Genomic DNA, 16,422 nt, shown 5'->3' on the forward strand with positions numbered 1-16,422 from the left:
AGAATGAAATGATGATTGGATTTTCAAGATGAACTATTATCGCAATGTTTTCGATTTGCTTGACTCCAAAACTGTGAAATTATTTTTTCAATATATATTTCAGTCACCGTTTTGGCGTCAACAGAAAATGAAAACAAATGATTATTTATTTTACACAGATTAGTTGGCTGGTTTGATGTTTGGCGGTGAAAAGTATCTCAAAAATTTTAAGAGTATCTGTATCTACGTGGAAGATATTTGAGAACAGCTATTATTAGGGACTTCGTTAATGTTGTAGAACCCAAAACAATGATTTTTCGAATTAACCTACACTGTAGGACTGACACCTATCAAAAAACAACTATAGCCCTGGCTGATACCACGAACGACGTTGCATTATGTCCGACAGGTCAGTGCAGGAATCTTCACAGGAGTATTTTCTGCATATGGTGTTGGCGATACAACTGCTGGAATCGATTTTCAATTATAGGAACGGACACACTTGCAGACGGGCGATTTGGCTTCTCGTCAGTGCAAGATATAGTGGCCACCATCAACCTAAAGTTGACGATATTCCGTAATTAAATCAAATCAAATCAAAATATGCTTTATTGTCCAAGAATAAATCTTATTGACAAAGCGTGTTATACAGAATGGATAGTGAATATAAACATAAAACCTAAATATATATATAAATCAAAATGTAAATATAAATACATAAATATAAAAATAAATGCAATTATAAACATAAAAATATAAATATAATCATAGTCATATGAAGTCGAGGTGAAATATACTTTAATATCGAAGATAATATCTTATAAATAGAGTATCAAAACGAAGACTAACTAACAATTACCAATCAGTTGGTATGATGGAATGCCAATAAAAATAAGTACGAACACATAAAACATATATATGTACGTACGTATGTATGTATTGAATTTCTTTAGAGTATTATTCCTCTTACCAAGCTGAAGCTAACGACAACAAAATTTGTCATCTCTGCATCTGGTAAACAAGGTTAGGTTAGGTTAGGTCCAAAGTGAGTGGGTCTTTTCGACCCTCCATCGCAACCCGCAAAGGTTTATTGTGCGCACACTTATTCACACTTGATCGAATAAACCCAGCTTCTTAACGAGGCCGATTAGTTTGTATGGTGAGTGGTCTTTCAGGTCAGATGGTAAGAGAACGGCTCTGCTGAACTCTAAAAACCTGATTCGGTCCCCAGCGGGGACCGAACAGAGGCGACAACTATCTGCTCTCAATATTTCCTTCTCCCGGAGGATCCAGTCCTCTCTACTCGGGAAAGGAACTTTACAAGGCACTTCGTAGTTGACAGTTGTGGTAAACAATGTACTAGTAGTAGCAAGATTTATTGTCTGTTTGACAAATTCACAATTTTAATAAGAATAGACATGCTTACCCTAGATCATAAAAAAATACAGAAATACAAAAGTATATGCAAATAACTCCACATACACAACGTTGAAACATTAACTATAGCTTACGAACAAAAGCAATAACTGTAAGAGTATTAATCGTGAAACTCAGCTAGTGAGTAAAATCACTTTTCTAGTAAAATATTCTCCAGATTTTTTTTGAATTCAACTGTGTTGACTGATATCACAGGGAAGTTTACTAAATAGCTTCAGGATTTGGTGTGGAGAAGCATTGGTTGTCACATTGTATTTATAAATGGGCTCATGCCTAGTTTTTTTTGACTGTACATCTCTGATTTTCATGAAAGTATTCTTGTTATTGAATATGTACCTACAAGTATGATTCCAAGATAAGTAGAATGGCAGAATGAGAATACCTAATTCTTTGAAAATTGGTCTGCATGATACATTTCTTTTCTTTTCAGCAATTATTCTAATCAGCATCTTCTGTGCCAAGAATACATCATTGAACATTGTTGAGTTGCCCCACAAACATATACCATATCTCATAGTAGAAGCTGCTAAGCTGATGAGGACTTTTCAAAATTGCTCAAAGAGAACATATATCCAAGATAATTAATTTTGCTCATGATGCTTCGACAGTGACTCCTCCAGTCGAAGTTCTCATCTATAATTATTCCAAGGAACTTCGTCTTTTCGCTGTTTTTGACAAGTGAGTCATTGACTCAATTCGCGAGCAAATTCTTTGCCTATGATGGAAACGAATTAATTGTGTTTTTCATTATTGAAGAACAGGTCATTGGACCCACACCAACTTGATATGGCTTCCACAACATTGGCACATTTCGAGGTGAGAATATAATCGTTCTTTTCATTGATATAACCAACCGCATACTCAAAATTCGCCCCCAATTCCTCGTATAAGGAAAGAAACCTTCACATAAATTCAGTGGGCATACTTGAAGACTGGCTGTAAATTAAATTGCCTGAAAGAACAATTTGTTAAGGCCAATCTCGACTTACCTATACTGTAGGTTAATGGACTGACACCTATCAGAAAACAACTATTCCCCTGGCTGATACCACGAAGGGCATTGGATTATATCCAACGCCAGGTAAACAGTTGTTTTCTTGATAGGTGTCAGATTAACCTACAGTGTAGGTAGGGGAAGGTGGGGGAATCACGGACGCGGGGTAATTGCGGACGTGTGTTTCACTATATTATAAATACTAATACACTATATTATAAATACTAATACACTATATTATAAAAACTCCCTCCAATCGTACTTTGGGGACGGATTCAGTACTATTCATAGTTGTAATGATATGGATACAGTAGCGACGCAATTTCGCGAAGCAGTGACCTCATCCTATCATGAGAACTGTCCACTGAGGGTCAAAAGAGATAACCGCAACTCTTCTTGGTGGAACAAAAGCTGTCATCCTGGCAAGGTCCACATCGGGAAGGGTAGCTTGTAATATCCTCCAAAGCGCATTGGACGTTGTTCATAGTTGGTGCCTGAGGGAGCAGGTGTCTGTCAACCCTAGCAAAACTGTGTTAATCCCCTTCACCAAGAGAAGGAAATTGGACGATCTAACGCCACTTTCCCTCAATGGTTTGGTCATTCCATTTGGAAAGGAGGTGAAATATCTTGACATTGTCCTTGATAAAAGACTCACGGAACACTCACTTGGAAAAAGTTTTACACAAAGCCAGACTGTCTCTATGGACATGTCGAAGGATTTGTGGTAAAACTTGGGGTTTAGGTCCGAAACAAATCCATTGGATTTATGTGATGATTGTCAGACCAATGATCATTTATGGTGCAATTGCTTGGTGGCCGAAGGCTTTACTGAAAACGGCCGAAGCGAAGCTCTCTGGCTCACAGAGGCAGACTTGTCTCGCTATCAGTGGTGCCATCAGTACCACACCGTCAGCGGCCATGGAGATCCTTCTAGATCTACCTCCTCTCCACGGTTTTCTAGAAATAGAGGCTAGATGGACTGCATACAGACTTGTGCACATTGCCAATTGCCAAATCAATTCAATGCAGAGTGCAACAAACTGTTGGTTGACATTGGAAGTCACAGCATTCTGGAAATGACCTCTGACTTTATGCCTCCAACTGTCAACTACGAACTGCCTTATAAAGTACTATTCCCGAGTAGAGAGGACTGGATCCTGCGGGAGAAGGAAATAATAAGAGCAGATAATTGTTGGTTCACAGATGGATCAAAAACACCTTCCGGTTCTGGTGCAGGTGTTTTCAGTCGCAGACCCAGGACAGAGTTATCTACCTGCCTAGGAACTTATGCGACTGTATTTCAAGCGGAAATTTACCCTATTGAATTGTGTGCGGAGAGATTGGATAAATCCAACCTCACTCACAAGTCAATAAAAATATTCACGGACAGTCAAGCGGCTTCGGAAGCTCTTGGCTCCTACCGAGCAACGTGTAAATTGGTAGCAAACTGCCAAAAAATACTCTCCTCGATAGGAAGACTAAACAGATTTTCTCTGGTCTGGATTCCTGGCCATACTGGCCTGGAAGGCAATGAAGCTGCTGACTCTCTTGCAAAGGAGAGTGCTGCAAGCGGCTTCATTGGACCAGAATCTGTCATTGGCATCGCTTTGGGCTTTGCCAAACAAACACTGAACACCTGTATGGCAAGAAGAGTTATGGACTTCTGGCTGAATCTTCCAGGATTGGCTCACTCCAAGGCATTTATTCACCCTTCGAAGCTTGATTCCAAAGAGTTATTAGACTACGATGTCTAACAGGCCTTCTTACAGGTCACTGTCATTTGAATCATCACATGCAGAGACTTGGACTGTCGAAAGACAGTGTGTGTCGCCTCTGTCTGGAAAAAAATGAAACTGCAGAGCATATACTTTGTGCCTGCCCCGCTGGGGACCGAAACAGGTTCTTTGAGTTCGGCAGATCCGTACTCTCACCATCTGACCTGAAAGACCACTCACCATACAAACTAATTGGCTTCGTTAAGAAGCTGGGTTCATTTGGCCGAGTGTGAATAGGTGTGAGCCACAATAAACCCTTATGGGTTGCGGTGGAGAGTCGAATAGACCCACTCACTTCAGACCTACCTACCTACCTATATTAGAAATGAATGAAAAATATTCCGAGTGATGCATTTGTGAGTCCATCCCAAACGCATTGCCGCGCAATAAGTGGTGAAGTAACGACGCGCTCTTTTTACAAGGTATGTTTATTTAAATATTTATCAACAATTTCATATATATTTTTACTAAAATTGAATAGGTGTTACATATAAATATCACGTGGTTACTCCCTAAAAACGATTAACAATGTTTTTAGGGAGTAACCACGTGCACCACGCTATTCTAACCTTAAATAAAAATACAGGTTTGTGGTATTTGTGTGTAGTTTATTTTATATCCTTTTTTTATTATATATACTGGTTTTCTGCCCTGTATCTATATGCAATTGTAAATGATGTATTTTAAAATATACTTATATTCAACTGACTATATTTCAGATGTCACGAAATTACTAAAGAAAGACTGAGGCCAAATACAAATTAGAAGACAGAAAAGGCTATTCAGCATGTTAAAAGTAAAACACTTTCATTTGGAAAAGCAGCTGCTATTTATTCTATTCCGAAAAGTAGTATACACGACTATCTCAAGAAAGAAGTTATAAAGGAGCCAAAAACTGGCAGAAAGGCTATATTTTCTAAAGAACAAGAAAGAGAGTTGGAGGACTATATCATGAAATGCAGTAAATTATTTTATGGTTTGACTATAGAAATGGTACCAAAAATAGCATTCAAATTTGCCGAAGTAAATAATTTAAATCACAATTTTGACAAAACATCTCAAATGGCAGGAAAAGACTGGTTCTATGGATTTAAGAAAAGGCACCCCAATATTTCACTACGTACACCTGAGTCCACTTCTATCAATGGAATTACGGCTTTTAATGAAACAGAAGTGAAAATGTTCCGCAATAATTTGGAAATTTTATAAACCAAACATCACTTTGATGCCAATCGAATATACAATGTGGACGAGAGAGGTATATCCAATGTCCAAATGCACGGATTTTAGCACCAAAAGGCCAGAAACAAGTCGGTATGGTAATAAATGGTCAAAGAGGTACTACAACGAGAGTTGTCTGCGTGCTCCAGGAAAGTATATTCCCTCATTTTTTATTTTCAAGAGGAAGCGTATGAATGCTCAGTTGTTATGCGGAGGCTATCCTGATATGATAGCAGCCATAAGTGGTTCAGGTTGGGTCAACGAGAACTTATTTGTAAATTGGTTACACCACTTCATATCTTTTGCTAATCCAACAGTTGCAAATGAAGGTGAAGGAAAGAAAAACGAGTATCATTGTCTAATTTGTGATGGAAAGTATGAAGATCCACCTAATGAAGACTGGTTAAAATGCTACAAATGTAATTTATGGGCCCACGAAAACTGTACGAGTGGTGAAAGTACATCACGAGGCTTTGTTTTTGATTTCTGTTCTGATTAGACTATCTGATTAGATATGTTCGTAATTACCCCACAGACCATCCGCAATTACTCCACAGACCATCCGCAATTACCCCACGTCTTGTGGGGTAATCCCGGACTCCAATGTTTTGTTTTTGTATTAATATTTTATTTTATATGGAACATTTATCTACGTTGATTATGAGAACATAAGACTGATTAGTTATAGTTAACTTTTAGTAATAAATAGCATTCATAACCTTAGCTGGTTTTGATTAATTTCAGTTCTTCCTTAGGTGTTCCCAATTACCCCACTCTCCCCTAAGTCGAGACTAGCCTGAACAAATTGTTCTTCTAGTTAATTCAATTTACAGCCATGTTAATTCAATTTACAGAACACGTCAATTTTTATTTCTAGGGGTCTAATGGAAATCATAACCGAAACTTCTTCCCCCTGCAGTCAACAACTGTCTTTTTCAATAGCATGGGAGATCGAGTGATACATTATTTGAAAGGTCTTTTGTCCACCTATCAATTCTGTAATTTTTTTCGAAATTTGAGGAAATCAATAGAAGTAATATAAATGGCAACACAATCAACGGATAAAGTGCTCAAAATAACCTCCATCTAGTTCCATACGATAGATAATACAGTCTACTTTCAAAAGCGTTCCTTACATTATTGAAGATGTCTGGAATCCGAAATCGGCATTCAGGTGATGACTGTCATCACCCGGAGACGATTGTGTATACTAACAATCGAAACGTCGTGAAGTAATTTGGCTTGGAATCTCTTTTTTTTTATTTTTGATTTTTTGTTTAATTGTTCTATTTTTTTCAACTGTATTTTATTTCGCTGTGATTCATGCTTAATATAATTGTTATTTTCGGCTATTCTTTTGAATTTTTAATTTGTATTGGTTCTTTGAAGGATATCAAATCATTTTATATGATATTAGACAATGGTAGTCCGAACTGATGAAACTGGATATATTAGTTGCATCTTTCACACTACCCCAGAAATAAACAGGTCACCTTCAACTTGTTATAGTATTTCATCAGTTCGGACTTTCATTGTCTAATATATTATAATTTGATTATTATTATTATACCTATAAGACAATGGAAGTCCGAACTGATGAAATAAACCACGAAACATTGTCAACCACCTTCAAACAAACTTGTTATAGTAATCAGCTGACGAAGTATGAAGATGCGTGTGGGGAATATATTTGTATTCCAAGATAGACTATTGTCCAAGACAAGGGAACCCCAATTATTTCAACACTCACAAGTTCAGATCTATGGGCTGTCTGAAGAAGCGTCTAGAGCATTTGTGTTTTATAGCTATTCAGTTTTAATTTATTCATTGCAAACCAAATCCGTCATATTTTCCTTCAAGTATATGAAATTCGTATCGCCTGTAAAAATAACCGTATTACAATTGAACATATATTTGTCCCAAATCATTGACATATATTATGAATTATAAAGGGGTAACTGATTCTTGGGAAACACCGTATATGTCAAGTTATAAGTATGTGATATTATTCAACGTTACTACTTGAATATTATTTTTTACGGGGCGGGATGAGATTTAAAATTATGTACCCCATAATAATATTATTTTTCTATAGCAGATCATCGTTTTCAATGACTGGATAAAAGAAGAACGAAGTACAAAGGAGTGAAACATTTTTTAATTCTAAAAATTCACATTTGAGACAATTTATATGGATGATAATGCCATCTGTCACACTCAAATAAAGTTTTGAACGTATCAAGGGAAATTTATTAACAATATTTTAAATGTCACGAGAATATTATTATATATTTTGATTTTTTTAGTTTCAAAGCAACTGAAAAGTTGAATTGAATTTACAGTATGCCCACTGAATATATGTGAAATAATTATTTTTATTTTTTTGTTGTTATTTTTCTGTGCATTCGAAAGCGCTTATCTCAAAACGACTTAACCGATTTTTTGTATCAGTTTCCACTATTGTATTGTAGTAACTTCATCTAACATTTAGGGATTGATTTATTTCCATTCTTTTATAAATGAGAAAGTTATGTCAATTCCATCAAACATTTGTTCAAATTTTGGTCGATTATTTTTATAGTTTGTAAAACGAATCTCTAATAGATCAACAACAGTCAAATAAATGAGAATATTTTACTGTTAGAACGTCTGGGAAAACCCAAAAACTGAAGTCCACGCGAACGAAGTCGAATAAAAGTCATTTCTACTCACTTAACCGCAATCCCAAAATATTTATGTGAAAACCTCTTATATATGAGCTTGTCCCCTTCAGAATTCAAACTATGTTATCTAGAACAATTTGCGGTCCTTACACGAGGTTACGGCCCCTTCTAATGCATCGGTTACACCTTTGACACGTACAAGAATAGATACAGCCACACATATGCTACCACGAGGGTACGACGAATTCCCAAATTGACCCTACGTGCACATCCTATCACCAAATTAATTGACATTTTGACCGCATGTTTGCAGATGAGAGTGTGCCAAGCATGTGACACGAGTCGAAACTAGATAAATGATGGTTTATGAATTTGTATAATACTTGACAAAAGAGGGCTTTTACTGAAAACTTATCTAATGAACACGATACGAGCTCATAACTGAAAGTCTTGACATGACTAATTTACTGGGAACATGTCTAGAAATATAGAGCAATTTCGCTGTATTAGGTATATAGGAAAGTTTTATCGCAGTTTAGTGTTAGGTACATGGAACGCCGTTTTACTTTTTATTGTCACGAATATGCATTCCCCAATTTATTCGACTAACAATGTATTTGTTTAAATTTAATTGATTCATGCATTTGTTCGACACATTAAAAACGATTGTTCGCAAAATTTGTTCTATTTTAAATGACAGTTGATTTAAAATGTTACATGAATTAATTTGTTTGATGAAAAATTGCGAACAGTTATAATATAGATTCATTGTTTGAAATTTTTGGAAGTAAATGTTTGTCATATATACTTTTTTTTGTAACTATCTAATAATTTACTACAATTTATGAAACATAAATTAAAAAAACGATTGTTGATAATTTCAATTCGGCGCTAGCGTCGAGCGGATTCTTGCAATAGCTGAATGTTTAAATCTGGCAACATGATGGTCTACTGATAGTAACACAATATTCCGTCCGATCGCAGCGCCGAATAAAAATGATCAACAATCAATTTAATTCATGTATCACCTAAAAGCAACAATCAAAATACCAATAGAAAGTAAAACGGCTTGCCAAGCCGTAACTTGATTGTTGATAATTTTTATTCGGTACTGATGTCGGGCGGGCGTATTTTTGTGGAACTACATAACTGCATATATGTATGGCGTTGATACGATAATAATCCGTTCGACTACAGCGACGAATAAAAATTATCAACAATCAATTTAATTCATGTATCACCTAAATGCAACAATCAATACGATCCATTTTCACAAAATACTAATAGAAAGTAAAAAGGCGTGCCACGCCGTTTTGCTTTTTATTAATATTCATTCGAAATGAGCTGAATTATTTTGTTTGTTGAATTTCAGTGATACATGAATTAAATTGATTGTTGATAATTTTTATTCGGCGCTACGGTTGAACGGCGTTTTGTCGTACTATAAATGAATTAGCATGTTGCCATATGTAACGCTTGAAGTTCTTGATAAATCCGCTCGATACAAGCGCCGAATTAAAATGATCAGCAATCGTTTTAAATATATCTTTCAAATACGGCAAACATTTTAAATCATCAAAAATTTATTTCTTTGTCAGAAATTAGCTTTTTGAAAAGATTGATGAAACAAAATGATACTTGCTTGAGAATGTTTTGGACAAAAGTGGTGACTGAATTTTAAATTGAATGCATTAAAGTTAATGTTGGAAATATTCAACACTTTCTATAAAATTGAAATATAACAATCTTTATTATTCATAGAAAAATATTTAGTATCGAAAATTAATTTGCTATATTTTCAGACAAACGTCTATTTTTATTACCAACAATGTTTCATGGGAAAATTTTGACAATCATTGAAATATATTCATTATAATTCAACAGTCATATAAATAACTAACATTTTATTCAAAGGTCAACATTATATGCGGAATTGAAACTCTTGTTGAATTTACTCGAATAATGCATTCTATTGACTGTTGAATGAAAATGTTTGTTCATTGCTGAGTTGAACTATATGTATATAGATTATTTTTCAGCATAATATATAGTAAATTAGCGTTCCATTTTCCAATACTCTAATACAATATTTTTCTTCGGAATCAATATAGCTTCAAGTTATTTTATTAGTATTTTTCATTCAAATAACAATTTTATTCATGTAACATTTTAAGTCAAGTGCCATTTAAAATAGAATAAATTTTGCGAACAATCGTTTTTAATGTGTCTAACAAATGCATGAATTAATTAAATTCAAACAAATAAATTGTTAGGTGAATAAATTAAGGAATGAATATTTGTGACAATAAAAAGTAAATCGGCGTTCCATATAGGTATATAGAGCAGGGTTGATAAATTTAACCAAAAACAAAAGGATGAAACTCATTAGAAAAGAAGGGAAATATGATTAAACTGAAAGGAAAAATAAATTACGGGCGATCTGAGTTTGGAAAGTGGGAGGAGGTGGGTTTTTAAGGGAAAAATGATTTTCTTGATTTCCAGCAAAACTACAAGTCCTATGAAAAAAAGTTGAATAGCAAAGTTTTAGGTAATAAAAAGGTCTACAACTTTTGTATTCCGAATTTTTCACATAATCTCAAAATTTATGTGAAAAATTCAAATACTTAACCAAGTTTTTAGTTTTTTATTTTTCTTTAAAAAAAATCTACGAAATTTGGTGAAAACTCACCTCTCCATGTCTCAAATACACTGTAATTCATTTGATTTGAAATATTTATTTTTTCACCTTATTTTGACTTAATATCAAAAAAGCACTCCAATAAAACAACGATAAAAATAAAATAAAAACAACAATAAAAATTAATTGGCGCTCCGGGCTAAAATATCAAGTCAAAAAGTCGATCTGCTTTTTTTCGTTAAATTCTCTTATTTCTGATGGTCTAAGAAATATACATTACTATAGTAAATGTTCTCAGAAAATGCAAAAAATCGAAAAAAATAAAATTCGAGATTTTTTTTCATTATGTACAATTCCATCAAAAAAATGTGATTGCCGCAATTTTATTCAGCTAAAAAATTTCATAAAATATAAATTGTAAATCCTTCGGTGAATCTCGTAAATTCATAATCATCATTTATTGTGTCTTTAAGCTTAGGTACGCATATCATGGAGAAAAAAATGAGCAGATTTTGCGTAAGAAAAGTGCCCACTTGCATGAAAATAGGTAAGCATTTCTTCCACGCAATTTGAATGTAATTCCCAATTACCTGTACGTTCAGCCTGTATGAAATCTTCATCCTACGAGATCATTTGCTAGTACTACATCCAAAGTTTTGCGGTAGAACCTCTTTTTTGTACAAATTTTATATGCTCAATAATTTTTTCTTATATGATCTTAAAATCTTCGTAATGCAAATTGTCTTCAAAATTTTATGTTCCTAAATCCAGCAAAAATTTATACATTAGCCCCTTTTCTGTGTCCGACAACTCCATCGATGATAAAATCAATTCATTTTTCAAAAACTACACTACACGATTTGATCTCCACAAACTTTATTTGAAAAATATATCACAAAATATTTCGCTAGCACAATACCTTTATCAAGTGATTCAAATCACCCGTTCTGAAAAATGTTCATTTTTTGCCAAAAATAATTTTCCTCTTAACTTCCAGATGTGGATGGGTAACTGAAAAAAAATTAACCGGTATACAGTATGTATATTCGATTTCACTTTTGAAATGATACCATCTAAACTTTGTCTTTTCAGAATAGCATCGTTTTATTTTTGGCGGACCCGCCGATGTTGCTGACCTGACATATCTAGATCTTCATTATTTTTCTGAAACATTTCCGAACAGCTGAACCGAAGTGGCCATTATAATTCATCAGGCCAAGTGTTCTCCAAACTATCTATTTCACTTGGAGAGTAATGAGCCGAGAATAATTACAAAACTGAAATATGTAAGTATGTAATTTCTTAGCATCACTCTTCGATGAATTTTAATAATAATTAGGGTAATGCTACAAATTACTGGAGTTTTTAACGTCAGTGTTGCTGCACTCAGTTTTAAAAAGGATTGTATGAAAGTTTTAGCAATGTTACTTTAATTAAAATATGATTCACTTAATCTTTTCTTGTTTATTTTATTGTTGACATGTCGTATCTGAATTATTTCTGTACAAAACACTCGGTCAGTTATTATTTACAAAAAATTATTTTAAAACAGACAGTGCAGCTTGAAATATATTAAAAAAATCAATAGGAAAGAATTGAAATGATCTAAACATTCATTAGGCAGAAATATATAACTATAATTTCTACTCCATCTTATATAAATTTGTGGAACTCTCTAGTTTTTCTGTAAAAATGTGATAGTTTATCAGAATTCAAAGGATGATTGTATGATTTTCTGGTTCGAAAGAAAGTTGGAAGAAATTGGAAAATACAATTAAATAGCCTCAGAGTATCAGGAATGAGCAATATATCATTTATAAGACGATTGTAGATAGGTAGGTATATCCAAGCAAAATGTCATGAAGTAGCTTTTGGTTGGAAATATTCGTCTGATTTTATCATTTTTTTTTTTACAACTTTCCATTATTTTTTCTGTATTTTTATCGCCTGAATATTAATGATATTTCACTTGCTTAAATTATTTTCATTTCAGGTCACAATTATTTTTAAAGGAATTAGCTATCATATACAGGGTATGAGTGAATAAGTGTAAAACATTTAAGGAGGTGATTGCTCATCGAAAAAAATATAGGATCTTTCATATGAAGAAACTTCATTGGAGCATCCCTTGTTAAGATACAGCCCCTTAAAGGGGTACATAAAATTTGTATAACAATTTTTTCCACAAGCACTGAAAAAGTTACAATATTAAAATTAACCTGACGTTTTGTACTACCAAAAGACACTTAGCCAGTAATTTATTTGGTTTACCCCATGGTTGTAAGGGGTGGAAAACGCAACCCCTAAAATGTATTTCCAATGTAACTTTCTGTCTCATTATTTGTTTACCATTCAAAAATGTATTTCCGATAGCATGTTTCATTCTAAACAAAAAATGTCTCTTGGGTTTTTTGCCCATGAACCAGTTAGCAGCAAAAAAATATTTTACGAACAACTACAGAGATACATCGTCATAAATGCGAACTGGATTTATTGTTATTTTGTAGTTAGTACCTGCATTAAACGATTGAAGGGTAATAAAAAAAACTAATCTATTGATAAAAAAACACACAACATGTAGAAATCATAGTAAATGTTCGAAATGTCTACCTTCAGACATTACGCATGCGTCTAGACTTCGGCGCATTGAGCCACGTATTCGCTCAAATATTCCTGGAGTCTCTCTGATTACCCTGCACGCATCGATGATGCGGTTTCTTAAATCCTCTACATCGCGAACAGGAGTACGATAAACCAAATGCTGTAAATGGCCCCAAATAGAGAAATCGAGAGGATTGAGATCCGGGGATCGAGTCTGTCAGTTCTGTGGTCCTCCTCGACCTATCCACTGATTTGCATATGTTTCAGTTGAATGCTGCCCACTAAAATGGGCAGAAGCCCCATCATGCATAAAACACATATCCCTTCTGACGTCCAAAGGAACTTCCTCCAGCAGTACTGGATGCACTTCTCTCAGAAATTGAACGTATGCCTCACCATTTAATCGAGGAGGTAGAAAATGAGGCCCAATTAAGTCATCCCCAATAACTCCGAGCCACACGTTAAGAGAAAACTGTTCTTGATGGTTAGTTTCGACAATAGCGCGAGGGTTTTCATCAGCCCATATGTGGTAATTATGAAAATTAATAATCTTGTCCCGAGAAAAACTAAATTCGTCTGTGAATTCAATCGTCTTCAGAAAGTCACAATTTCTTCTAATCATTTCCAGAATCCAATTGCAAAATTCAAGAAGGTTCGGAAAGTCTCGCGGTAACAGTGCCTGTACTAGTTGCAGATGGTAAGGATATAAGAGTTGTTCCTTTAAAATTTGAAATATCGTCATATGATCAACATTTAGCTGGAAAGCAATCTTTCTAGTACTAGTAGTAGGTTGTTCTTCAATCAAATTAAGTACTGCTTCCTCAAGCTGTGGTGTTCGTACTTCACGATGGCGACCACAATCCTGCGTTCTTTTGTGGAATGAACCATATTCTCGTAATCGTTGATGAAGTCGAGCAAATATTCTATGTGAAGGATGCTGCCGTTGAGGATACATTTCAGCATATCTTCTAGAAGCTTCCAACCCATTCCTCTGCGACAGACCGTAAACGTAATGCATATCAACCATTTCCTCATTTGTGTATGCCATTTTAATAACAAGTGAATTATTAAAGTAACAAATTAAGAACAGAACAACAACACACAATTAGTATTAATTCAATTTCGAAAATTCACAAACTGACAGCGTCATACCATTTCAATTGTCACTATTGCTAACAGCGACCTACTAGATAGATTAGTTTCATATTTTCGCATATATGACGATGTATCTCTGTAGTTGTTCGTAAAATAATTTTTTGCTGCGACCTGGTTTATTTTGCGCAAAAAACCCAAGAGACATTTTTTGTAAATGATAAACAAATAATAAGACAAAAAGTTACATTGGAAATAAGTTTTAGAGGTTGCGTTTTCCACCCCTTACAACCATGGGGTAAACCAAATACATTTCTGGCTGAGTGTCTTTTTGGTAGTACAAAACATCAGGTTAATTTCTATATTGAAACTTTTTTAGTGCTTGTGAAAAAAATTGTTAAACAAATTTTATGTACCCCCTTTAAGGGGCTGTATCTTAACAAGGGATGCTCCAATGAAATTTATTTATATGAGAGATCCTTTTTTTTCGATGAGGAATCACCTCCCTAAATGTTTTACATTTATTTAGTCACACCCTGTATTTTTTCAATGTCGTATTGATTGTTTGGATTTTTATATCGTTTTCTATTTTCAACTGACTATTTTAGTAAATATTCAGAATGTTGCCGGCATAAGATTTCACAACATTTTTGTTCCAATATTTTTCATTAGTTCAGGTTTCCATTGTCTAATATGATATACATTGATTTGAAATCCCTGAAAAAATCTATAAAAATTAAAAAGATAAGCTGAAAAATAACAATTATATTAGTCAAAAAAAACTGAAATTACAATGAAATAAAAATACCCCAAAAATCGTACGGGACCCTACTGCATCATTAGAAAGGAAGTTGTATGAGACTTTGAAAAAACACCAAGTCTATTATTCGAAAAAAGAGAGATCATCGCTAACACCGCACCACAGTAAGCCCCCTCACTTGTATGGACTGCTCAAAATCCACAAGAAGGATTTTCTGCTTAGACCAATCCTTAGCTCCAGAGAGTCAGCTACTCAAAGCTTGTCCAGATTTTTACTACCAATAAATTGTGAATAATTCAAGGCATTTTGTCGAACTACTAGGCGCAATCGAAGTCACAGAGCAGGATCAACTAATCAGTTTCGACGTGGAAACCCTCTAAACCAACATTCCTGTTCAAGAAGAACTTTAAATCATATAGAGAAGCTATCCGAAGATGGGGACCTGAAAGATAGAACAAACTTACCGATACAAGTAATCATGAAATTACTAGGAAGCTGTGTACGAAGCTGTGTACGAAACTGCTATTTCCAACTGAAAGACGAATTCTTTACGCAAGATGAGGGGCTGCCAATGGCATCGCCACTTTCACCAGTTATAGCCAACATATATATGGAGTGGTTTGAAACTCTGGCTGTTGAAGAAGCCCACAAGAAGCCCCGAGTCTGGTTGAGATACGTTGGTTGACGACAACTTCATAATATGGAACCATGGAAATACAGAACATAACACCTTCCTGAAGCACATCAACAACGTAAGTCCTTATATGAACACAATGAAGAAGGTAGTCCACAACCAATTGCCATTCTTAGACATATTAGTGAAGAGAACCGACAATAAATGGGAAACATATGTATACCGAAAACTCAGTCATACGGGACAGTATCTGAACCAGGAATCCATCCACCATCAATCGACCAAGAGAGGAATCATCAAGATTCTAGTAGTCCGTGCTTTCGAGCTCTGTAATACAAAGGAAGGTCTCGAGAAGGAACTAGGCATCATCAAAAATGACCTTCAATGGAAAGGCTACTTCACAGTGACGGTAAAACCGACTCTAGCTAGAAGACAGCAAGAGCCTCACAGAGAAGAGAAGGCGTCACAACCAGTACTTGTAATTCCCTACATCATAGGACTGTCGGAAAGGATAAGAAGAATTGAGTTCAAGTATAACATTAGAACCGGCTTCAGATCCGGTAACACTATCCGTAGCAGCCTCACAAAAACCAGGCCACCAAATGCGGACTGCGATTCCAAGAATTGC

At 34.8% G+C, this 16,422-nt stretch overlaps 1 protein-coding gene across 1 annotated transcript in view; it reads right to left on the reverse strand.

The window, feature by feature from the left end:
- Window positions 1–16,422, reverse strand: part of Poxm (paired box pox-meso) — a 118,036-nt gene that overhangs the window by 65,726 nt on the left and 35,888 nt on the right. The window lies entirely within an intron of this gene.

This window comes from Leptinotarsa decemlineata, unplaced genomic scaffold (assembly GCF_025532065.1).
Source record: "Leptinotarsa decemlineata unplaced genomic scaffold, Ldec_3_MD MMD2_tig00026307_RagTag_RagTag, whole genome shotgun sequence".
Classification (NCBI taxonomy): Eukaryota; Metazoa; Arthropoda; class Insecta; order Coleoptera; family Chrysomelidae; genus Leptinotarsa; species Leptinotarsa decemlineata.